The 20874-nt window shown below is 46.6% G+C and overlaps 43 pseudogenes; all 43 read right to left on the bottom strand.

Annotated features, from left to right (window-relative positions):
• Positions 1-316: 316 nt before the first annotated feature.
• LOC133567520 (5S ribosomal RNA) lies at positions 317-435 on the bottom strand (annotated as a pseudogene).
• A 368-nt stretch (positions 436-803) lies between these two features.
• Positions 804-922, bottom strand: LOC133565520 (5S ribosomal RNA; annotated as a pseudogene).
• Positions 923-1286: 364 nt separating this feature from the next.
• On the bottom strand, positions 1287-1405 carry LOC133565221 (5S ribosomal RNA; annotated as a pseudogene).
• A 364-nt stretch (positions 1406-1769) lies between these two features.
• LOC133565869 (5S ribosomal RNA) lies at positions 1770-1888 on the bottom strand (annotated as a pseudogene).
• Positions 1889-2252: 364 nt separating this feature from the next.
• Positions 2253-2371, bottom strand: LOC133565219 (5S ribosomal RNA; annotated as a pseudogene).
• A 364-nt stretch (positions 2372-2735) lies between these two features.
• LOC133567008 (5S ribosomal RNA) lies at positions 2736-2854 on the bottom strand (annotated as a pseudogene).
• A 364-nt stretch (positions 2855-3218) lies between these two features.
• On the bottom strand, positions 3219-3337 carry LOC133565746 (5S ribosomal RNA; annotated as a pseudogene).
• Positions 3338-3705: 368 nt separating this feature from the next.
• Positions 3706-3824, bottom strand: LOC133566798 (5S ribosomal RNA; annotated as a pseudogene).
• A 364-nt stretch (positions 3825-4188) lies between these two features.
• LOC133567519 (5S ribosomal RNA) lies at positions 4189-4307 on the bottom strand (annotated as a pseudogene).
• A 364-nt stretch (positions 4308-4671) lies between these two features.
• LOC133567165 (5S ribosomal RNA) lies at positions 4672-4790 on the bottom strand (annotated as a pseudogene).
• Positions 4791-5158: 368 nt separating this feature from the next.
• On the bottom strand, positions 5159-5277 carry LOC133565519 (5S ribosomal RNA; annotated as a pseudogene).
• Positions 5278-5641: 364 nt separating this feature from the next.
• LOC133565817 (5S ribosomal RNA) lies at positions 5642-5760 on the bottom strand (annotated as a pseudogene).
• Positions 5761-6124: 364 nt separating this feature from the next.
• LOC133566390 (5S ribosomal RNA) lies at positions 6125-6243 on the bottom strand (annotated as a pseudogene).
• Positions 6244-6607: 364 nt separating this feature from the next.
• On the bottom strand, positions 6608-6726 carry LOC133566353 (5S ribosomal RNA; annotated as a pseudogene).
• Positions 6727-7094: 368 nt separating this feature from the next.
• LOC133565518 (5S ribosomal RNA) lies at positions 7095-7213 on the bottom strand (annotated as a pseudogene).
• A 364-nt stretch (positions 7214-7577) lies between these two features.
• LOC133565218 (5S ribosomal RNA) lies at positions 7578-7696 on the bottom strand (annotated as a pseudogene).
• Positions 7697-8060: 364 nt separating this feature from the next.
• Positions 8061-8179, bottom strand: LOC133567518 (5S ribosomal RNA; annotated as a pseudogene).
• A 364-nt stretch (positions 8180-8543) lies between these two features.
• Positions 8544-8662, bottom strand: LOC133567517 (5S ribosomal RNA; annotated as a pseudogene).
• Positions 8663-9030: 368 nt separating this feature from the next.
• On the bottom strand, positions 9031-9149 carry LOC133565106 (5S ribosomal RNA; annotated as a pseudogene).
• Positions 9150-9517: 368 nt separating this feature from the next.
• On the bottom strand, positions 9518-9636 carry LOC133565134 (5S ribosomal RNA; annotated as a pseudogene).
• Positions 9637-10001: 365 nt separating this feature from the next.
• LOC133565045 (5S ribosomal RNA) lies at positions 10002-10120 on the bottom strand (annotated as a pseudogene).
• Positions 10121-10484: 364 nt separating this feature from the next.
• On the bottom strand, positions 10485-10603 carry LOC133565132 (5S ribosomal RNA; annotated as a pseudogene).
• Positions 10604-10967: 364 nt separating this feature from the next.
• On the bottom strand, positions 10968-11086 carry LOC133567515 (5S ribosomal RNA; annotated as a pseudogene).
• Positions 11087-11454: 368 nt separating this feature from the next.
• LOC133565105 (5S ribosomal RNA) lies at positions 11455-11573 on the bottom strand (annotated as a pseudogene).
• Positions 11574-11941: 368 nt separating this feature from the next.
• LOC133565131 (5S ribosomal RNA) lies at positions 11942-12060 on the bottom strand (annotated as a pseudogene).
• Positions 12061-12425: 365 nt separating this feature from the next.
• Positions 12426-12544, bottom strand: LOC133565044 (5S ribosomal RNA; annotated as a pseudogene).
• A 364-nt stretch (positions 12545-12908) lies between these two features.
• LOC133567513 (5S ribosomal RNA) lies at positions 12909-13027 on the bottom strand (annotated as a pseudogene).
• Positions 13028-13395: 368 nt separating this feature from the next.
• LOC133567512 (5S ribosomal RNA) lies at positions 13396-13514 on the bottom strand (annotated as a pseudogene).
• A 364-nt stretch (positions 13515-13878) lies between these two features.
• LOC133566012 (5S ribosomal RNA) lies at positions 13879-13997 on the bottom strand (annotated as a pseudogene).
• Positions 13998-14365: 368 nt separating this feature from the next.
• On the bottom strand, positions 14366-14484 carry LOC133565309 (5S ribosomal RNA; annotated as a pseudogene).
• A 364-nt stretch (positions 14485-14848) lies between these two features.
• Positions 14849-14967, bottom strand: LOC133566657 (5S ribosomal RNA; annotated as a pseudogene).
• A 368-nt stretch (positions 14968-15335) lies between these two features.
• LOC133567511 (5S ribosomal RNA) lies at positions 15336-15454 on the bottom strand (annotated as a pseudogene).
• Positions 15455-15818: 364 nt separating this feature from the next.
• Positions 15819-15937, bottom strand: LOC133567510 (5S ribosomal RNA; annotated as a pseudogene).
• A 368-nt stretch (positions 15938-16305) lies between these two features.
• Positions 16306-16424, bottom strand: LOC133567509 (5S ribosomal RNA; annotated as a pseudogene).
• Positions 16425-16788: 364 nt separating this feature from the next.
• LOC133566010 (5S ribosomal RNA) lies at positions 16789-16907 on the bottom strand (annotated as a pseudogene).
• Positions 16908-17275: 368 nt separating this feature from the next.
• LOC133565308 (5S ribosomal RNA) lies at positions 17276-17394 on the bottom strand (annotated as a pseudogene).
• A 364-nt stretch (positions 17395-17758) lies between these two features.
• Positions 17759-17877, bottom strand: LOC133566656 (5S ribosomal RNA; annotated as a pseudogene).
• Positions 17878-18245: 368 nt separating this feature from the next.
• LOC133566633 (5S ribosomal RNA) lies at positions 18246-18364 on the bottom strand (annotated as a pseudogene).
• Positions 18365-18728: 364 nt separating this feature from the next.
• On the bottom strand, positions 18729-18847 carry LOC133567508 (5S ribosomal RNA; annotated as a pseudogene).
• A 368-nt stretch (positions 18848-19215) lies between these two features.
• LOC133565104 (5S ribosomal RNA) lies at positions 19216-19334 on the bottom strand (annotated as a pseudogene).
• A 368-nt stretch (positions 19335-19702) lies between these two features.
• On the bottom strand, positions 19703-19821 carry LOC133565130 (5S ribosomal RNA; annotated as a pseudogene).
• A 365-nt stretch (positions 19822-20186) lies between these two features.
• On the bottom strand, positions 20187-20305 carry LOC133565043 (5S ribosomal RNA; annotated as a pseudogene).
• A 368-nt stretch (positions 20306-20673) lies between these two features.
• Positions 20674-20792, bottom strand: LOC133565103 (5S ribosomal RNA; annotated as a pseudogene).
• Between the last annotated feature and the right edge of the window lie 82 nt (positions 20793-20874).

Raw genomic sequence — 20874 nt, 5'->3', positions numbered from 1 at the left:
ACAGGAACTTTCTGCAATGAGCTACACGTGTGTGATACAATAATCACTGCTCTTTTTCTCAGCCTATGTAACTCTTTGGACTTTTGCCCCACTGTTAGCACTGAAGTGCCTTGAGGCACATGGGTCACTGTTGGCGACACTGCAAATCTTGCTATAAATTTCAGACCGAGTCAAAACTAAACATGTTTTGGGTGGAGACCAGCGTTTTGTTTGGACGAGCATCATGTAGCGTTTTGACAAGTGTGGCAAGTATCTATAGCCATTGTGACAAAAACAAAAGGGAGAAAGTGCGCCCTATACTGGGAGCATCGCTAAAAGCCTACAGCACCTGGTATTCCTAGGCAGTCTCCCATCCAAGTACTAACCAGGCCAGACCCAGCTTAGCTTCCGAGATCAGACGAGATCGGGCGATCTTCGGGTAGTATGGCCGTAAGCCGAGATGCCGTCCTCAGAATTCAATTTTTAAATGTGGCAAGCTGGTTGACAGGACCTTTCTGCAATGAGCTACACGTGTGTGATACAATAATCACTGCTCTTTTTCTCAGCCTATGTAACTCTTTGGACTTTTGCCCCACTGTTAGCACAGAAGTGCCTTGAGGCACATGGGTCACTGTTGGCGACACTGCAAATCTTGCTATAAATTTCAGACCGAGTCAAAACTAAACAAACATGTTTTGGGTGGAGACCAGCGGTTTGTTTGGGCGAGCATAATGTAGCGTTTTGACAAGTGTGGCAAGTATCTATAGCCATTGTGAAAAAAACAAAAGGGAGAAAGTGCGCCCTATACTGGGAGCATCGCTAAAAGCCTACAGCACCTGGTATTCCTAGGCAGTCTCCCAACCCAGTACTAACCAGGCCAGACCCAGCTTAGCTTCCGAGATCAAACGAGATCGGGCGATCTTCGGGTAGTATGGCCGTAAGCCGAGAGGCTGTCCTCAGAATTAAATTTTTAAATGTGGCAAGCTGGTTGACAGGACCTTTCTGCAATGAGCTACACGTGTGTGATAAAATAATCACTGCTCTTTTTCTCAGCTTATGTAACTCTTTGGACTTTTGCCCCACTGTTAGAACTGAAGTGCCTTGAGGCACATGGGTCACTGTTGGCGACACTGCAAATCTTGCTATAAATTTCAGACCGAGTCAAAACTAAACTTGTTATGGGTGGAGACCAGCGTTTTGTTTGGACGAGCATAATGTAGCGTTTTGACAAGTGTGGCAAGTATCAATAGCCATTGTGACAAAAACAAAAGGGAGAAAGTGCGCCCTATACTGGGAGCATCGCTAAAAGCCTACAGCACCTGGTATTCCTAGGCAGTCTCCCAACCAAGTACTAACCAGGCCAGACCCAGCTTAGCTTCCGAGATCAGACGAGATCGGGCGATCTTCGGGTAGTATGGCCGTAAGCCGAGAGGCAGTCCTCAGAATCCAATTTTTAAATGTGGCAAGCTGGTTGACAGGAACTTTCTGCAATGAGCTACACGTGTGTGATACAATAATCACTGCTCTTTTTCTCAGCCTATGTAACTCTTTGGACTTTTGCCCCACTGTTAGCACTGAAGTGCCTTGAGGCACATGGGTCACTGTTGGCGACACTGCAAATCTTGCTATAAATTTCAGACCGAGTCAAAACTAAACATGTTTTGGGTGGAGACCAGCGTTTTGTTTGGACGAGCATAATGTAGCGTTTTGACAAGTGTGGCAAGTATCAATAGCCATTGTGACAAAAACAAAAGGGAGAAAGTGCGCCCTATACTGGGAGCATCGCTAAAAGCCTACAGCACCTGGTATTCCTAGGCAGTCTCCCATCCAAGTACTAACCAGGCCAGACCCAGCTTAGCTTCCGAGAACAGACGAGATCGGGCGATCTTCGGGTAGTATGGCCGTAAGCCGAGAGGCAGTCCTCAGAATCCAATTTTTAAATGTGGCAAGCTGGTTGACAGGAACTTTCTGCAATGAGCTACACGTGTGTGATACAATAATCACTGCTCTTTTTCTCAGCCTATGTAACTCTTTGGACTTTTGCCCCACTGTTAGCACTGAAGTGCCTTGAGGCACATGGGTCACTGTTGGCGACACTGCAAATCTTGCTATAAATTTCAGACCGAGTCAAAACTAAACTTGTTATGGGTGGAGACCAGCGTTTTGTTTGGACGAGCATAATGTAGCGTTTTGACAAGTGTGGCAAGTATCAATAGCCATTGTGACAAAAACAAAAGGGAGAAAGTGCGCCCTATACTGGGAGCATCGCTAAAAGCCTACAGCACCTGGTATTCCTAGGCAGTCTCCCAACCAAGTACTAACCAGGCCAGACCCAGCTTAGCTTCCGAGATCAGACGAGATCGGGCGATCTTCGGGTAGTATGGCCGTAAGCCGAGAGGCAGTCCTCAGAATCCAATTTTTAAATGTGGCAAGCTGGTTGACAGGAACTTTCTGCAATGAGCTACACGTGTGTGATACAATAATCACTGCTCTTTTTCTCAGCCTATGTAACTCTTTGGACTTTTGCCCCACTGTTAGCACTGAAATGCCTTGAGGCACATGGGTCACTGTTGGCGACACTGCAAATCTTGCTATAAATTTCAGACCGAGTCAAAACTAAACATGTTTTGGGTGGAGACCAGCGTTTTGTTTGGACGAGCATAATGTAGCGTTTTGACAAGTGTGGCAAGTATCAATAGCCATTGTGACAAAAACAAAAGGGAGAAAGTGCGCCCTATACTGGGAGCATCGCTAAAAGCCTACAGCATCTGGTATTCCTAGGCAGTCTCCCATCCAAGTACTAACCAGGCCAGACCCAGCTTAGCTTCCGAGAACAGACGAGATCGGGCGATCTTCGGGTAGTATGGCCGTAAGCCGAGAGGCAGTCCTCAGAATCCAATTTTTAAATGTGGCAAGCTGGTTGACAGGAACTTTCTGCAATGAGCTACACGTGTGTGATACAATAATCACTGCTCTTTTTCTCAGCCTATGTAACTCTTTGGACTTTTGCCCCACTGTTAGCACTGAAGTGCCTTGAGGCACATGGGTCACTGTTGGCGACACTGCAAATCTTGCTATAAATTTCAGACCGAGTCAAAACTAAACATGTTTTGGGTGGAGACCAGCGTTTTGTTTGGACGAGCATCATGTAGCGTTTTGACAAGTGTGGCAAGTATCTATAGCCATTGTGACAAAAACAAAAGGGAGAAAGTGCGCCCTATACTGGGAGCATCGCTAAAAGCCTACAGCACCTAGTATTCCTAGGCAGTCTCCCATCCAAGTACTAACCAGGCCAGACCCAGCTTAGCTTCCGAGATCAGACGAGATCGGGCGATCTTCGGGTAGTATGGCCGTAAGCCGAGATGCCGTTCTCAGAATTCAATTTTTAAATGTGGCAAGCTGGTTGACAGGACCTTTCTGCAATGAGCTACACGTGTGTGATACAATAATCACTGCTCTTTTTCTCAGCCTATGTAACTCTTTGGACTTTTGCCCCACTGTTAGCACTGAAGTGCCTTGAGGCACATGGGTCACTGTTGGCGACACTGCAAATCTTGCTATAAATTTCAGACCGAGTCAAAACTAAACAAACATGTTTTGGGTGGAGACCAGCGGTTTGTTTGGGCGAGCATAATGTAGCGTTTTGACAAGTGTGGCAAGTATCTATAGCCATTGTGAAAAAAACAAAAGGGAGAAAGTGCGCCCTATACTGGGAGCATCGCTAAAAGCCTACAGCACCTGATATTCCTAGGCAGTCTCCCAACCCAGTACTAACCAGGCCAGACCGAGCTTAGCTTCCGAGATCAAACGAGATCGGGCGATCTTCGGGTAGTATGGCCGTAAGCCGAGAGGCTGTCCTCAGAATTAAATTTTTAAATGTGGCAAGCTGGTTGACAGGACCTTTCTGCAATGAGCTACACGTGTGTGATAAAATAATCACTGCTCTTTTTCTCAGCTTATGTAACTCTTTGGACTTTTGCCCCACTGTTAGCACTGAAGTGCCTTGAGGCACATGGGTCACTGTTGGCGACACTGCAAATCTTGCTATAAATTTCAGACCGAGTCAAAACTAAACTTGTTTTGGGTGGAGACCAGCGTTTTGTTTGGACGAGCATAATGTAGCGTTTTGACAAGTGTAGCAAGTATCTATAGCCATTGTGACAAAAACAAAAGGGAGAAAGTGCGCCCTATACTGGGAGCATCGCTAAAAGCCTACAGCACCTGGTATTCCTAGGCAGTCTCCCATCCAAGTACTAACCAGGCCAGACCCAGCTTAGCTTCCGAGATCAGACGAGATCGGGCGATCTTCGGGTAGTATGGCCGTAAGCCGAAAGGCAGTCCTCAGAATTCAATTTTTAAATGTGGCAAGCTGGTTGACAGGAACTTTCTGCAATGAGCTACACGTGTGTGATACAATAATCACTGCTCTTTTTCTCAGCCTATGTAACTCTTTGGACTTTTGCCCCACTGTTAGCACTGAAGTGCCTTGAGGCACATGGGTCACTGTTGGCGACACTGCAAATCTTGCTATAAATTTCAGACCGAGTCAAAACTAAACATGTTTTGGGTGAAGACCAGCGTTTTGTTTGGACGAGCATCATGTAGCGTTTTGACAAGTGTGGCAAGTATCTATAGCCATTGTGACAAAAACAAAAGGGAGAAAGTGCGCCCTATACTGGGAGCATCGCTAAAAGCCTACAGCACCTGGTATTCCTAGGCAGTCTCCCATCCAAGTACTAACCAGGGAAGACCCAGCTTAGCTTCCGAGATCAGACGAGATCGGGCGATCTTCGGGTAGTATGGCCGTAAGCCGAGATGCCGTCCTCAGAATTCAATTTTTAAATGTGGCAAGCTGGTTGACAGGACCTTTCTGCAATGAGCTACACGTGTGTGATACAATAATCACTGCTCTTTTTCTCAGCCTATGTAACTCTTTGGACTTTTGCCCCACTGTTAGCACAGAAGTGCCTTGAGGCACATGGGTCACTGTTGGCGACACTGCAAATCTTGCTATAAATTTCAGACCGAGTCAAAACTAAACAAACATGTTTTGGGTGGAGACCAGCGGTTTGTTTGGGCGAGCATAATGTAGCGTTTTGACAAGTGTGGCAAGTATCTATAGCCATTGTGAAAAAAACAAAAGGGAGAAAGTGCGCCCTATACTGGGAGCATCGCTAAAAGCCTACAGCACCTGGTATTCCTAGGCAGTCTCCCAACCCAGTACTAACCAGGCCAGACCCAGCTTAGCTTCCGAGATCAAACGAGATCGGGCGATCTTCGGGTAGTATGGCCGTAAGCCGAGAGGCTGTCCTCAGAATTACATTTTTAAATGTGGCAAGCTGGTTGACAGGACCTTTCTGCAATGAGCTACACGTGTGTGATAAAATAATCACTGCTCTTTTTCTCAGCTTATGTAACTCTTTGGACTTTTGCCCCACTGTTAGAACTGAAGTGCCTTGAGGCACATGGGTCACTGTTGGCGACACTGCAAATCTTGCTATAAATTTCAGACCGAGTCAAAACTAAACTTGTTTTGGGTGGAGACCAGCGTTTTGTTTGGACGGGCATAATGTAGCGTTTTGACAAGTGTGGCAAGTATCAATAGCCATTGTGACAAAAACAAAAGGGAGAAAGTGCGCCCTATACTGGGAGCATCGCTAAAAGCCCACAGCACCTGGTATTCCTAGGCAGTCTCCCAACCAAGTACTAACCAGGCCAGACCCAGCTTAGCTTCCGAGATCAGACGAGATCGGGCGATCTTCGGGTAGTATGGCCGTAAGCCGAGAGGCAGTCCTCAGAATCCAATTTTTAAATGTGGCAAGCTGGTTGACAGGAACTTTCTGCAATGAGCTACACGTGTGTGATACAATAATCACTGCTCTTTTTCTTAGCCTATGTAACTCTTTGGACTTTTGCCCCACTGTTAGCACTGAAGTGCCTTGAGGCACATGGGTCACTGTTGGCGACACTGCAAATCTTGCTATAAATTTCAGACCGAGTCAAAACTAAACTTGTTTTGGGTGGAGACCAGCGTTTTGTTTGGACGAGCATAATGTAGCGTTTTGACAAGTGTGGCAAGTATCTATAGCCATTGTGACAAAAACAAAAGGGAGAAAGTGCGCCCTATACTGGGAGCATCGCTAAAAGCCTACAGCACCTGGTATTCCTAGGCAGTCTCCCATCCAAGTACTAACCAGGCCAGGCCCAGCTTAGCCTCCGAGATCAGACGAGATCGGGTGATCTTCGGGTAGTACGGCCGTAAGCCGAGAGGTAGTCCTCAGAATTCAATTTTTAAATGTGGCAAGCTGGTTGACAGGAACTTTCTGCAATGAGCTACACGTGTGTGATACAATAATCACTGCTCTTTTTCTCAGCCTATGTAACTCTTTGGACTTTTGCCCCACTGTTAGCACTGAAGTGCCTTGAGGCACATGGGTCACTGTTGGCGACACTGCAAATCTTGCTATAAATTTCAGACCGAGTCAAAACTAAACATGTTTTGGGTGGAGACCAGCGTTTTGTTTGGACGAGCATCATGTAGCGTTTTGACAAGTGTGGCAAGTATCAATAGCCATTGTGACAAAAACAAAAGGGAGAAAGTGCGCCCTATACTGGGAGCATCGCTAAAAGCCTGCAGCACCTGGTATTCCTAGGCAGTCTCCCAACCAAGTACTAACCAGGCCAGACCCAGCTTAGCTTCCGAGATCAGACGAGATCGGGCGATCTTCGGGTAGTATGGCCGTAAGCCGAGAGGCAGTCCTCAGAATCCAATTTTTAAATGTGGCAAGCTGGTTGACAGGACCTTTCTGCAATGAGCTACACGTGTGTGATACAATAATCACTGCTCTTTTTCTCAGCCTATGTAACTCTTTGGACTTTTGCCCCACTGTTAGCACAGAAGTGCCTTGAGGCACATGGGTCACTGTTGGCGACACTGCAAATCTTGCTATAAATTTCAGACCGAGTCAAAACTAAACAAACATGTTTTGGGTGGAGACCAGCGGTTTGTTTGGGCGAGCATAATGTAGCGTTTTGACAAGTGTGGCAAGTATCTATAGCCATTGTGAAAAAAACAAAAGGGAGAAAGTGCGCCCTATACTGGGAGCATCGCTAAAAGCCTACAGCACCTGGTATTCCTAGGCAGTCTCCCAACCCAGTACTAACCAGGCCAGACCCAGCTTAGCTTCCGAGATCAAACGAGATCGGGCGATCTTCGGGTAGTATGGCCGTAAGCCGAGAGGCTGTCCTCAGAATTCAATTTTTAAATGTGGCAAGCTGGTTGACAGGACCTTTCTGCAATGAGCTACACGTGTGTGATAAAATAATCACTGCTCTTTTTCTCAGCTTATGTAACTCTTTGGACTTTTGCCCCACTGTTAGAACTGAAGTGCCTTGAGGCACATGGGTCACTGTTGGCGACACTGCAAATCTTGCTATAAATTTCAGACCGAGTCAAAACTAAACTTGTTATGGGTGGAGACCAGCGTTTTGTTTGGACGAGCATAATGTAGCGTTTTGACAAGTGTGGCAAGTATCAATAGCCATTGTGACAAAAACAAAAGGGAGAAAGTGCGCCCTATACTGGGAGCATCGCTAAAAGCCTACAGCACCTGGTATTCCTAGGCAGTCTCCCAACCAAGTACTAACCAGGCCAGACCCAGCTTAGCTTCCGAGATCAGACGAGATCGGGCGATCTTCGGGTAGTATGGCCGTAAGCCGAGAGGCAGTCCTCAGAATCCAATTTTTAAATGTGGCAAGCTGGTTGACAGGAACTTTCTGCAATGAGCTACACGTGTGTGATACAATAATCACTGCTCTTTTTCTCAGCCTATGTAACTCTTTGGACTTTTGCCCCACTGTTAGCACTGAAGTGCCTTGAGGCACATGGGTCACTGTTGGCGACACTGCAAATCTTGCTATAAATTTCAGACCGAGTCAAAACTAAACATGTTTTGGGTGGAGACCAGCGTTTTGTTTGGACGAGCATAATGTAGCGTTTTGACAAGTGTGGCAAGTATCTATAGCCATTGTGACAAAAACAAAAGGGAGAAAGTGCGCCCTATACTGGGAGCATCGCTAAAAGCCTACAGCACCTGGTATTCCTAGGCAGTCTCCCATCCAAGTACTAACCAGGCCAGACCCAGCTTAGCTTCCGAGATCAGACGAGATCGGGCGATCTTCGGGTAGTATGGCCGTAAGCCGAGAGGCAGTCCTCAGAATTCAATTTTTAAATGTGGCAAGCTGGTTGACAGGAACTTTCTGCAATGAGCTACACGTGTGTGATACAATAATCACTGCTCTTTTTCTCAGCCTATGTAACTCTTTGGACTTTTGCCCCACTGTTAGCACTGAAGTGCCTTGAGGCACATGGGTCACTGTTGGCGACACTGCAAATCTTGCTATAAATTTCAGACCGAGTCAAAACTAAACATGTTTTGGGTGGAGACCAGCGTTTTGTTTGGACGAGCATCATGTAGCGTTTTGACAAGTGTGGCAAGTATCTATAGCCATTGTGACAAAAACAAAAGGGAGAAAGTGCGCCCTATACTGGGAGCATCGCTAAAAGCCTACAGCACCTGGTATTCCTAGGCAGTCTCCCATCCAAGTACTAACCAGGCCAGACCCAGCTTAGCTTCCGAGATCAGACGAGATCGGGCGATCTTCGGGTAGTATGGCCGTAAGCCGAGATGCCGTCCTCAGAATTCAATTTTTAAATGTGGCAAGCTGGTTGACAGGACCTTTCTGCAATGAGCTACACGTGTGTGATACAATAATCACTGCTCTTTTTCTCAGCCTATGTAACTCTTTGGACTTTTGCCCCACTGTTAGCACTGAAGTGCCTTGAGGCACATGGGTCACTGTTGGCGACACTGCAAATCTTGCTATAAATTTCAGACCGAGTCAAAACTAAACAAACATGTTTTGGGTGGAGACCAGCGGTTTGTTTGGGCGAGCATAATGTAGCGTTTTGACAAGTGTGGCAAGTATCTATAGCCATTGTGAAAAAAACAAAAGGGAGAAAGTGCGCCCTATACTGGGAGCATCGCTAAAAGCCTACAGCACCTGGTATTCCTAGGCAGTCTCCCAACCCAGTACTAACCAGGCCAGACCCAGCTTAGCTTCCGAGTTCAAACGAGATCGGGCGATCTTCGGGTAGTATGGCCGTAAGCCGAGAGGCTGTCCTCAGAATTAAATTTTTAAATGTGGCAAGCTGGTTGACAGGAGCTTTCTGCAATGAGCTACACGTGTGTGATACAATAATCACTGCTCTTTTTCTCAGCCTATGTAACTCTTTGGACTTTTGCCCCAATGTTAGCACTGAAGTGCCTTGAGGCACATGGGTCACTGTTGGCGACACTGCAAATCTTGCTATAAATTTCAGACCGAGTCAAAACTAAACAAACATGTTTTGGGTGGAGACCAGCGGTTTGTTTGGACGAGCATAATGCAGCGTTTTGACAAGTGTGGCAAGTATCTATAGCCATTGTGAAAAAAACAAAAGGGAGAAAGTGCGCCCTATACTGGGAGCATCGCTAAAAGCCTACAGCACCTGGTATTCCTAGGCAGTCTCCCAACCCAGTACTAACCAGGCCAGACCCAGCTTAGCTTCCGAGATCAGACGAGATCGGGCGATCTTCGGGTAGTATGGCCGTAAGCCGAGAGGCAGTCCTCAGAATTCAATTTTTAAATGTGGCAAGCTGGTTGACAGGACCTTTCTGCAATGAGCTACACGTGTGTGATACAATAATCACTGCTTTTTTTTCTCAGCCTATGTAACTCTTACGACTTTTGCCCCACTGTTAGCACTGAAGTGCCTTGAGGCACATGGGTCACTATTGGCGACACTGCAAATCTTGCTATAAATTTCAGACCGAGTCAAAACTAAACATGTTTTGGGTGGAGACCAGCGTTTTGTTTGGACGAGCATAATGTAGCGTTTTGACAAGTGTGGCAAGTATCTATAGCCATTGTGACAAAAACAAAAGGGAGAAAGTGCGCCCTATACTGGGAACATCGCTAAAAGCCTACAGCACCTGGTATTCCTAGGCAGTCTCCCATCCAAGTACTAATCAGGCCAGACCCAGCTTAGCTTCCGAGATCAGACGAGATCGGGCGATCTTCGGGTAGTATGGCCGTAAGCCGAGAGGCAGTCCTCAGAATTCAATTTTTAAATGTGGCAAGCTGGTTGACAGGAACTTTCTGCAATGAGCTACACGTGTGTGATACAATAATCACTGCTCTTTTTCTCAGCCTATGTAACTCTTTGGACTTTTGCCCCACTGTTAGCACTGAAGTGCCTTGAGGCACATGGGTCACTGTTGGCGACACTGCAAATCTTGCTATAAATTTCAGACCGAGTCAAAACTAAACATGTTTTGGGTGGAGACCAGCGTATTGTTTGGACGAGCATAATGTAGCCTTTTGACAAGTGTGGCAAGTATCTATAGCCATTGTGAGAAAAACAAAAGGGAGAAAGTGCGCCCTATACTGGGAGCATCGCTAAAAGCCTACAGCACCTGGTATTCCTAGGCAGTCTCCCAACCCAGTACTAACCAGGCCAGACCCAGCTTAGCTTCCGAGATCAGACGAGATCGGGCGATCTTCGGGTAGTATGGCCGTAAGCCGAGACGCAGTACTCAGAATTCAATTTTTAAATGTGGCAAGCTGGTTGACAGGACCTTTCTGCAATGAGCTACACGTGTGTGATACAATAATCACTGCTCTTTTTCTCAGCCTATGTAACTCTTTGGACTTTTGCCCCACTGTTAGCACTGAAGTGCCTTGAGGCACATGGGTCACTGTTGGCGACACTGCAAATCTTGCTATAAATTTCAGACCGAGTCAAAACTAAACATGTTTTGGGTGGAGACCAGCGTTTTGTTTGGACGAGCATCATGTAGCGTTTTGACAAGTGTGGCAAGTATCTATAGCCATTGTGACAAAAACAAAAGGGAGAAAGTGCGCCCTATACTGGGAGCATCGCTAAAAGCCTACAGCACCTGGTATTCCTAGGCAGTCTCCCATCCAAGTACTAACCAGGCCAGACCCAGCTTAGCTTCCGAGATCAGACGAGATCGGGCGATCTTCGGGTAGTATGGCCGTAAGCCGAGATGCCGTCCTCAGAATTCAATTTTTAAATGTGGCAAGCTGGTTGACAGGACCTTTCTGCAATGAGCTACACGTGTGTGATACAATAATCACTGCTCTTTTTCTCAGCCTATGTAACTCTTTGGACTTTTGCCCCACTGTTAGCACTGAAGTGCCTTGAGGCACATGGGTCACTGTTGGCGACACTGCAAATCTTGCTATAAATTTCAGACCGAGTCAAAACTAAACAAACATGTTTTGGGTGGAGACCAGCGGTTTGTTTGGGCGAGCATAATGTAGCGTTTTGACAAGTGTGGCAAGTATCTATAGCCATTGTGAAAAAAACAAAAGGGAGAAAGTGCGCCCTATACTGGGAGCATCGCTAAAAGCCTACAGCACCTGGTATTCCTAGGCAGTCTCCCAACCCAGTACTAACCAGGCCAGACCCAGCTTAGCTTCCGAGTTCAAACGAGATCGGGCGATCTTCGGGTAGTATGGCCGTAAGCCGAGAGGCTGTCCTCAGAATTAAATTTTTAAATGTGGCAAGCTGGTTGACAGGAGCTTTCTGCAATGAGCTACACGTGTGTGATACAATAATCACTGCTCTTTTTCTCAGCCTATGTAACTCTTTGGACTTTTGCCCCAATGTTAGCACTGAAGTGCCTTGAGGCACATGGGTCACTGTTGGCGACACTGCAAATCTTGCTATAAATTTCAGACCGAGTCAAAACTAAACAAACATGTTTTGGGTGGAGACCAGCGGTTTGTTTGGACGAGCATAATGCAGCGTTTTGACAAGTGTGGCAAGTATCTATAGCCATTGTGAAAAAAACAAAAGGGAGAAAGTGCGCCCTATACTGGGAGCATCGCTAAAAGCCTACAGCACCTGGTATTCCTAGGCAGTCTCCCAACCCAGTACTAACCAGGCCAGACCCAGCTTAGCTTCCGAGATCAGACGAGATCGGGCGATCTTCGGGTAGTATGGCCGTAAGCCGAGAGGCAGTCCTCAGAATTCAATTTTTAAATGTGGCAAGCTGGTTGACAGGACCTTTCTGCAATGAGCTACACGTGTGTGATACAATAATCACTGCTTTTTTTTCTCAGCCTATGTAACTCTTACGACTTTTGCCCCACTGTTAGCACTGAAGTGCCTTGAGGCACATGGGTCACTATTGGCGACACTGCAAATCTTGCTATAAATTTCAGACCGAGTCAAAACTAAACATGTTTTGGGTGGAGACCAGCGTTTTGTTTGGACGAGCATAATGTAGCGTTTTGACAAGTGTGGCAAGTATCTATAGCCATTGTGACAAAAACAAAAGGGAGAAAGTGCGCCCTATACTGGGAACATCGCTAAAAGCCTACAGCACCTGGTATTCCTAGGCAGTCTCCCATCCAAGTACTAATCAGGCCAGACCCAGCTTAGCTTCCGAGATCAGACGAGATCGGGCGATCTTCGGGTAGTATGGCCGTAAGCCGAGAGGCAGTCCTCAGAATTCAATTTTTAAATGTGGCAAGCTGGTTGACAGGAACTTTCTGCAATGAGCTACACGTGTGTGATACAATAATCACTGCTCTTTTTCTCAGCCTATGTAACTCTTTGGACTTTTGCCCCACTGTTAGCACTGAAGTGCCTTGAGGCACATGGGTCACTGTTGGCGACACTGCAAATCTTGCTATAAATTTCAGACCGAGTCAAAACTAAACATGTTTTGGGTGGAGACCAGCGTATTGTTTGGACGAGCATAATGTAGCCTTTTGACAAGTGTGGCAAGTATCTATAGCCATTGTGAGAAAAACAAAAGGGAGAAAGTGCGCCCTATACTGGGAGCATCGCTAAAAGCCTACAGCACCTGGTATTCCTAGGCAGTCTCCCATCCAAGTACTAACCAGGCCAGACCCAGCTTAGCTTCCGAGATCAGACGAGATCGGGCGATCTTCGGGTAGTATGGCCGTAAGCCGAGACGCAGTACTCAGAATTCAATTTTTAAATGTGGCAAGCTGGTTGACAGGACCTTTCTGCAATGAGCTACACGTGTGTGATACAATAATCACTGCTCTTTTTCTCAGCCTATGTAACTCTTTGGACTTTTGCCCCAATGTTAGCACTGAAGTGCCTTGAGGCACATGGGTCACTGTTGGCAACACTGCAAATCTTGCTATAAATTTCAGACCGAGTCAAAACTAAACAAACATGTTTTGGGTGGAGACCAGCGTTTTGTTTGGACGAGCATAATGTAGCGTTTTGACAAGTGTGGCAAGTATCTATAGCCATTGTGAGAAAAACAAAAGGGAGAAAGTGCGCCCTATACTGGGAGCATCGCTAAAAGCCTACAGCACCTGGTATTCCTAGGCAGTCTCCCATCCAAGTACTAACCAGGCCAGACCCAGCTTAGCTTCCGAGATCAGACGAGATCGGGCGATCTTCGGGTAGTATGGCCGTAAGCCGAGAGGCAGTCCTCAGAATTCAACTTTTAAATGTGGCAAGCTGGTTGACAGGACCTTTCTGCAATGAGCTACACGTGTGTGATACAATAATCACTGCTCTTTTTCTCAGCCTATGTAACTCTTTGGACTTTTGCCCCACTGTTAGCACTGAAGTGCCTTGAGGCACATGGGTCACTGTTGGCGACACTGCAAATCTTGCTATAAATTTCAGACCGAGTCAAAACTAAACATGTTTTGGGTGGAGACCAGCGTTTTGTTTGGACGAGCATAATGTAGCGTTTTGACAAGTCTGGCAAGTATCTATAGCCATTGTGAGAAAAACAAAAGGGAGAAAGTGCGCCCTATACGGGGAGCATCGCTAAAAGCCTACAGCACCTGGTATTCCTAGGCAGTCTCCCATCCAAGTACTAACCAGGCCAGACCCAGCTTAGCTTCCGAGATCAGACGAGATCGGGCGATCTTCCGGTAGTATGGCCGTAAGCCGAGAGGCAGTCCTCAGAATTCAATTTTTAAATGTGGCAAGCTGGTTGACAGGACCTTTCTGCAATGAGCTACACGTGTGTGATACAATAATCACTGCTCTTTTTCTCAGCCTATGTAACTCTTTGGACTTTTGCCCCACTGTTAGCACTGAAGTGCCTTGAGGCACATGGGTCACTGTTGGCAACACTGCAAATCTTGCTATAAATTTCAGACCGAGTCAAAACTAAACAAACATGTTTTGGGTGGAGACCAGCGGTTTGTTTGGACGAGCATAATGTAGCGTTTTGACAAGTGTGGCAAATATCTATAGCCATTGTGAAAAAAACAAAAGGGAGAAAGTGCGCCCTATACTGGTAGCATCGCTAAAAGCCTACAGCACCTGGTATTCCTAGGGAGTCTCCCAACCAAGTACTAACCAGGCCAGACCCAGCTTAGCTTCCGAGATCAGACGAGATCGGGCGATCTTCGGGTAGTATGGCCGTAAGCCGAGAGGCAGTCCTCAGAATTCAACTTTTAAATGTGGCAAGCTGGTTGACAGGACCTTTCTGCAATGAGCTACACGTGTGTGATACAAAAATCACTGCTCTTTTTCTCAGCCTATGTAACTCTTTGGACTTTTGCCCCACTGTTAGCACTGAAGTGCCTTGAGGCACATGGGTCACTGTTGGCGACACTGCAAATCTTGCTATAAATTTCAGACCGAGTCAAAACTAAACATGTTTTGGGTGGAGACCAGCGTATTGTTTGGACGAGCATAATGTAGCCTTTTGACAAGTGTGGCAAGTATCTATAGCCATTGTGAGAAAAACAAAAGGGAGAAAGTGCGCCCTATACTGGGAGCATCGCTAAAAGCCTACAGAGCCTGGTATTCCTAGGCAGTCTCCCATCCAAGTACTAACCAGGCCAGACCCAGCTTAGCTTCCGAGATCAGACGAGATCGGGCGATCTTCGGGTAGTATGGCCGTAAGCCGAGACGCAGTACTCAGAATTCAATTTTTAAATGTGGCAAGCTGGTTGACAGGACCTTTCTGCAATGAGCTACACGTGTGTGATACAATAATCACTGCTCTTTTTCTCAGCCTATGTAACTCTTTGGACTTTTGCCCCAATGTTAGCACTGAAGTGCCTTGAGGCACATGGGTCACTGTTGGCAACACTGCAAATCTTGCTATAAATTTCAGACCGAGTCAAAACTAAACAAACATGTTTTGGGTGGAGACCAGCGTTTTGTTTGGACGAGCATAATGTAGCGTTTTGACAAGTGTGGCAAGTATCTATAGCCATTGTGAGAAAAACAAAAGGGAGAAAGTGCGCCCTATACTGGGAGCATCGCTAAAAGCCTACAGCACCTGGTATTCCTAGGCAGTCTCCCATCCAAGTACTAACCAGGCCAGACCCAGCTTAGCTTCCGAGATCAGACGAGATCGGGCGATCTTCGGGTAGTATGGCCGTAAGCCGAGAGGCAGTCCTCAGAATTCAACTTTTAAATGTGGCAAGCTGGTTGACAGGACCTTTCTGCAATGAGCTACACGTGTGTGATACAATAATCACTGCTCTTTTTCTCAGCCTATGTAACTCTTTGGACTTTTGCCCCACTGTTAGCACTGAAGTGCCTTGAGGCACATGGGTCACTGTTGGCGACACTGCAAATCTTGCTATAAATTTCAGACCGAGTCAAAACTAAACATGTTTTGGGTGGAGACCAGCGTATTGTTTGGACGAGCATAATGTAGCCTTTTGACAAGTGTGGCAAGTATCTATAGCCATTGTGAGAAAAACAAAAGGGAGAAAGTGCGCCCTATACTGGGAGCATCGCTAAAAGCCTACAGCACCTGGTATTCCTAGGCAGTCTCCCATCCAAGTACTAACCAGGCCAGACCCAGCTTAGCTTCCGAGATCAGACGAGATCGGGCGATCTTCGGGTAGTATGGCCGTAAGCCGAGACGCAGTACTCAGAATTCAATTTTTAAATGTGGCAAGCTGGTTGACAGGACCTTTCTGCAATGAGCTACACGTGTGTGATACAATAATCACTGCTCTTTTTCTCAGCCTATGTAACTCTTTGGACTTTTGCCCCAATGTTAGCACTGAAGTGCCTTGAGGCACATGGGTCACTGTTGGCAACACTGCAAATCTTGCTATAAATTTCAGACCGAGTCAAAACTAAACAAACATGTTTTGGGTGGAGACCAGCGTTTTGTTTGGACGAGCATAATGTAGCGTTTTGACAAGTGTGGCAAGTATCTATAGCCATTGTGAGAAAAACAAAAGGGAGAAAGTGCGCCCTATACTGGGAGCATCGCTAAAAGCCTACAGCACCTGGTATTCCTAGGCAGTCTCCCATCCAAGTACTAACCAGGCCAGACCCAGCTTAGCTTCCGAGATCAGACGAGATCGGGCGATCTTCGGGTAGTATGGCCGTAAGCCGAGAGGCAGTCCTCAGAATTCAACTTTTAAATGTGGCAAGCTGGTTGACAGGACCTTTCTGCAATGAGCTACACGTGTGTGATACAATAATCACTGCTCTTTTTCTCAGCCTATGTAACTCTTTGGACTTTTGCCCCACTGTTAGCACTGAAGTGCCTTGAGGCACATGGGTCACTGTTGGCGACACTGCAAATCTTGCTATAAATTTCAGACCGAGTCAAAACTAAACATGTTTTGGGTGGAGACCAGCGTTTTGTTTGGACGAGCATAATGTAGCGTTTTGACAAGTCTGGCAAGTATCTATAGCCATTGTGAGAAAAACAAAAGGGAGAAAGTGCGCCCTATACGGGGAGCATCGCTAAAAGCCTACAGCACCTGGTATTCCTAGGCAGTCTCCCATCCAAGTACTAACCAGGCCAGACCCAGCTTAGCTTCCGAGATCAGACGAGATCGGGCGATCTTCCGGTAGTATGGCCGTAAGCCGAGAGGCAGTCCTCAGAATTCAATTTTTAAATGTGGCAAGCTGGTTGACAGGACCTTTCTGCAATGAGCTACACGTGTGTGATACAATAATCACTGCTCTTTTTCTCAGCCTATGTAACTCTTTGGACTTTTGCCCCACTGTTAGCACTGAAGTGCCTTGAGGCACATGGGTCACTGTTGGCAACACTGCAAATCTTGCTATAAATTTCAGACCGAGTCAAAACTAAACAAACATGTTTTGGGTGGAGACCAGCGGTTTGTTTGGACGAGCATAATGTAGCGTTTTGACAAGTGTGGCAAATATCTATAGCCATTGTGAAAAAAACAAAAGGGAGAAAGTGCGCCCTATACTGGTAGCATCGCTAAAAGCCTACAGCACCTGGTATTCCTAGGGAGTCTCCCAACCAAGTACTAACCAGGCCAGACCCAGCTTAGCTTCCGAGATCAGACGAGATCGGGCGATCTTCGGGTAGTATGGCCGTAAGCCGAGAGGCAGTCCTCAGAATTCAACTTTTAAATGTGGCAAGCTGGTTGACAGGACCTTTCTGCAATGAGCTACACGTGTGTGATACAAAAATCACTGCTCTTTTTCTCAGCCTATGTAACTCTTTGGACTTTTGCCCCACTGTTAGCACTGAAGTGCCTTGAGGCACATGGGTCACTGTTGGCGACACTGCAAATCTTGCTATAAATTTCAGACCGAGTCAAAACTAAACATGTTTTGGGTGGAGACCAGCGTATTGTTTGGACGAGCATAATGTAGCCTTTTGACAAGCGTGGCAAGTATCTATAGCCATTGTGAGAAAAACAAAAGGGAGAAAGTGCGCCCTATACTGGGAGCATCGCTAAAAGCCTACAGAGCCTGGTATTCCTAGGCAGTCTCCCATCCAAGTACTAACCAGGCCAGACCCAGCTTAGCTTCCGAGATCAGACGAGATCGGGCGATCTTCGGGTAGTATGGCCGTAAGCCGAGACGCAGTACTCAGAATTCAATTTTTAAATGTGGCAAGCTGGTTGACAGGACCTTTCTGCAATGAGCTACACGTGTGTGATACAATAATCACTGCTCTTTTTCTCAGCCTATGTAACTCTTTGGACTTTTGCCCCAATGTTAGCACTGAAGTGCCTTGAGGCACATGGGTCACTGTTGGCAACACTGCAAATCTTGCTATAAATTTCAGACCGAGTCAAAACTAAACAAACATGTTTTGGGTGGAGACCAGCGTTTTGTTTGGACGAGCATAATGTAGCGTTTTGACAAGTGTGGCAAGTATCTATAGCCATTGTGAGAAAAACAAAAGGGAGAAAGTGCGCCCTATACTGGGAGCATCGCTAAAAGCCTACAGCACCTGGTATTCCTAGGCAGACTCCCATCCAAGTACTAACCAGGCCAGAGCCAGCTTAGCTTCCGAGATCAGACGAGATCGGGCGATCTTCGGGTAGTATGGCCGTAAGCCGAGAGGCAGTCCTCAGAATTCAACTTTTAAATGTGGCAAGCTGGTTGACAGGACCTTTCTGCAATGAGCTACACGTGTGTGATACAATAATCACTGCTCTTTTTCTCAGCCTATGTAACTCTTTGGACTTTTGCCCCACTGTTAGCACTGAAGTGCCTTGAGGCACATGGGTCACTGTTGGCGACACTGCAAATCTTGCTATAAATTTCAGACCGAGTCAAAACTAAACATGTTTTGGGTGGAGACCAGCGTTTTGTTTGGACGAGCATCATGTAGCGTTTTGACAAGTGTGGCAAGTATCTATAGCCATTGTGACAAAAACAAAAGGGAGAAAGTGCGCCCTATACTGGGAGCATCGCTAAAAGCCTACAGCACCTGGTATTCCTAGGCAGTCTCCCATCCAAGTACTAACCAGGCCAGACCCAGCTTAGCTTCCGAGATCAGACGAGATCGGGCGATCTTCGGGTAGTATGGCCGTAAGCCGAGATGCCGTCCTCAGAATTCAATTTTTAAATGTGGCAAGCTGGTTGACAGGACCTTTCTGCAATGAGCTACACGTGTGTGATACAATAATCACTGCTCTTTTTCTCAGCCTATGTAACTCTTTGGACTTTTGCCCCACTGTTAGCACTGAAGTGCCTTGAGGCACATGGGTCACTGTTGGCGACACTGCAAATCTTGCTATAAATTTCAGACCGAGTCAAAACTAAACAAACATGTTTTGGGTGGAGACCAGCGGTTTGTTTGGGCGAGCATAATGTAGCGTTTTGACAAGTGTGGCAAGTATCTATAGCCATTGTGAAAAAAACAAAAGGGAGAAAGTGCGCCCTATACTGGGAGCATCGCTAAAAGCCTACAGCACCTGGTATTCCTAGGCAGTCTCCCAACCCAGTACTAACCAGGCCAGACCCAGCTTAGCTTCCGAGTTCAAACGAGATCGGGCGATCTTCGGGTAGTATGGCCGTAAGCCGAGAGGCTGTCCTCAGAATTAAATTTTTAAATGTGGCAAGCTGGTTGACAGGAGCTTTCTGCAATGAGCTACACGTGTGTGATACAATAATCACTGCTCTTTTTCTCAGCCTATGTAACTCTTTGGACTTTTGCCCCAATGTTAGCACTGAAGTGCCTTGAGGCACATGGGTCACTGTTGGCGACACTGCAAATCTTGCTATAAATTTCAGACCGAGTCAAAACTAAACAAACATGTTTTGGGTGGAGACCAGCGGTTTGTTTGGACGAGCATAATGCAGCGTTTTGACAAGTGTGGCAAGTATCTATAGCCATTGTGAAAAAAACAAAAGGGAGAAAGTGCGCCCTATACTGGGAGCATCGCTAAAAGCCTACAGCACCTGGTATTCCTAGGCAGTCTCCCAACCCAGTACTAACCAGGCCAGACCCAGCTTAGCTTCCGAGATCAGACGAGATCGGGCGATCTTCGGGTAGTATGGCCGTAAGCCGAGAGGCAGTCCTCAGAATTCAATTTTTAAATGTGGCAAGCTGGTTGACAGGACCTTTCTGCAATGAGCTACACGTGTGTGATACAATAATCACTGCTTTTTTTTCTCAGCCTATGTAACTCTTACGACTTTTGCCCCACTGTTAGCACTGAAGTGCCTTGAGGCACATGGGTCACTATTGGCGACACTGCAAATCTTGCTATAAATTTCAGACCGAGTCAAAACTAAACATGTTTTGGGTGGAGACCAGCGTTTTGTTTGGACGAGCATAATGTAGCGTTTTGACAAGTGTGGCAAGTATCTATAGCCATTGTGACAAAAACAAAAGGGAGAAAGTGCGCCCTATACTGGGAACATCGCTAAAAGCCTACAGCACCTGGTATTCCTAGGCAGTCTCCCATCCAAGTACTAATCAGGCCAGACCCAGCTTAGCTTCCGAGATCAGACGAGATCGGGCGATCTTCGGGTAGTATGGCCGTAAGCCGAGATGCCGTCCTCAGAATTCAATTTTTAAATGTGGCAAGCTGGTTGACAGGACCTTTCTGCAATGAGCTACACGTGTGTGATACAATAATCACTGCTCTTTTTCTCAGCCTATGTAACTCTTTGGACTTTTGCCCCAATGTTAGCACTGAAGTGCCTTGAGGCACATGGGTCACTGTTGGCGACACTGCAAATCTTGCTATAAATTTCAGACCGAGTCAAAACTAAACAAACATGTTTTGGGTGGAGACCAGCGGTTTGTTTGGGCGAGCATAATGTAGCGTTTTGACAAGTGTGGCAAGTATCTATAGCCATTGTGAAAAAAACAAAAGGGAGAAAGTGCGCCCTATACTGGGAGCATCGCTAAAAGCCTACAGCACCTGGTATTCCTAGGCAGTCTCCCAACCCAGTACTAACCAGGCCAGACCCAGCTTAGCTTCCGAGTTCAAACGAGATCGGGCGATCTTCGGGTAGTATGGCCGTAAGCCGAGAGGCTGTCCTCAGAATTAAATTTTTAAATGTGGCAAGCTGGTTGACAGGAGCTTTCTGCAATGAGCTACACGTGTGTG

Source organism: Nerophis ophidion, linkage group LG13, assembly GCF_033978795.1.
Source record: "Nerophis ophidion isolate RoL-2023_Sa linkage group LG13, RoL_Noph_v1.0, whole genome shotgun sequence".
NCBI classification, from domain to species: Eukaryota; Metazoa; Chordata; class Actinopteri; order Syngnathiformes; family Syngnathidae; genus Nerophis; species Nerophis ophidion.
Note: the sequence above shows the minus strand (reverse complement) of the source record. Positions and strands in the feature narration are given on the sequence as shown.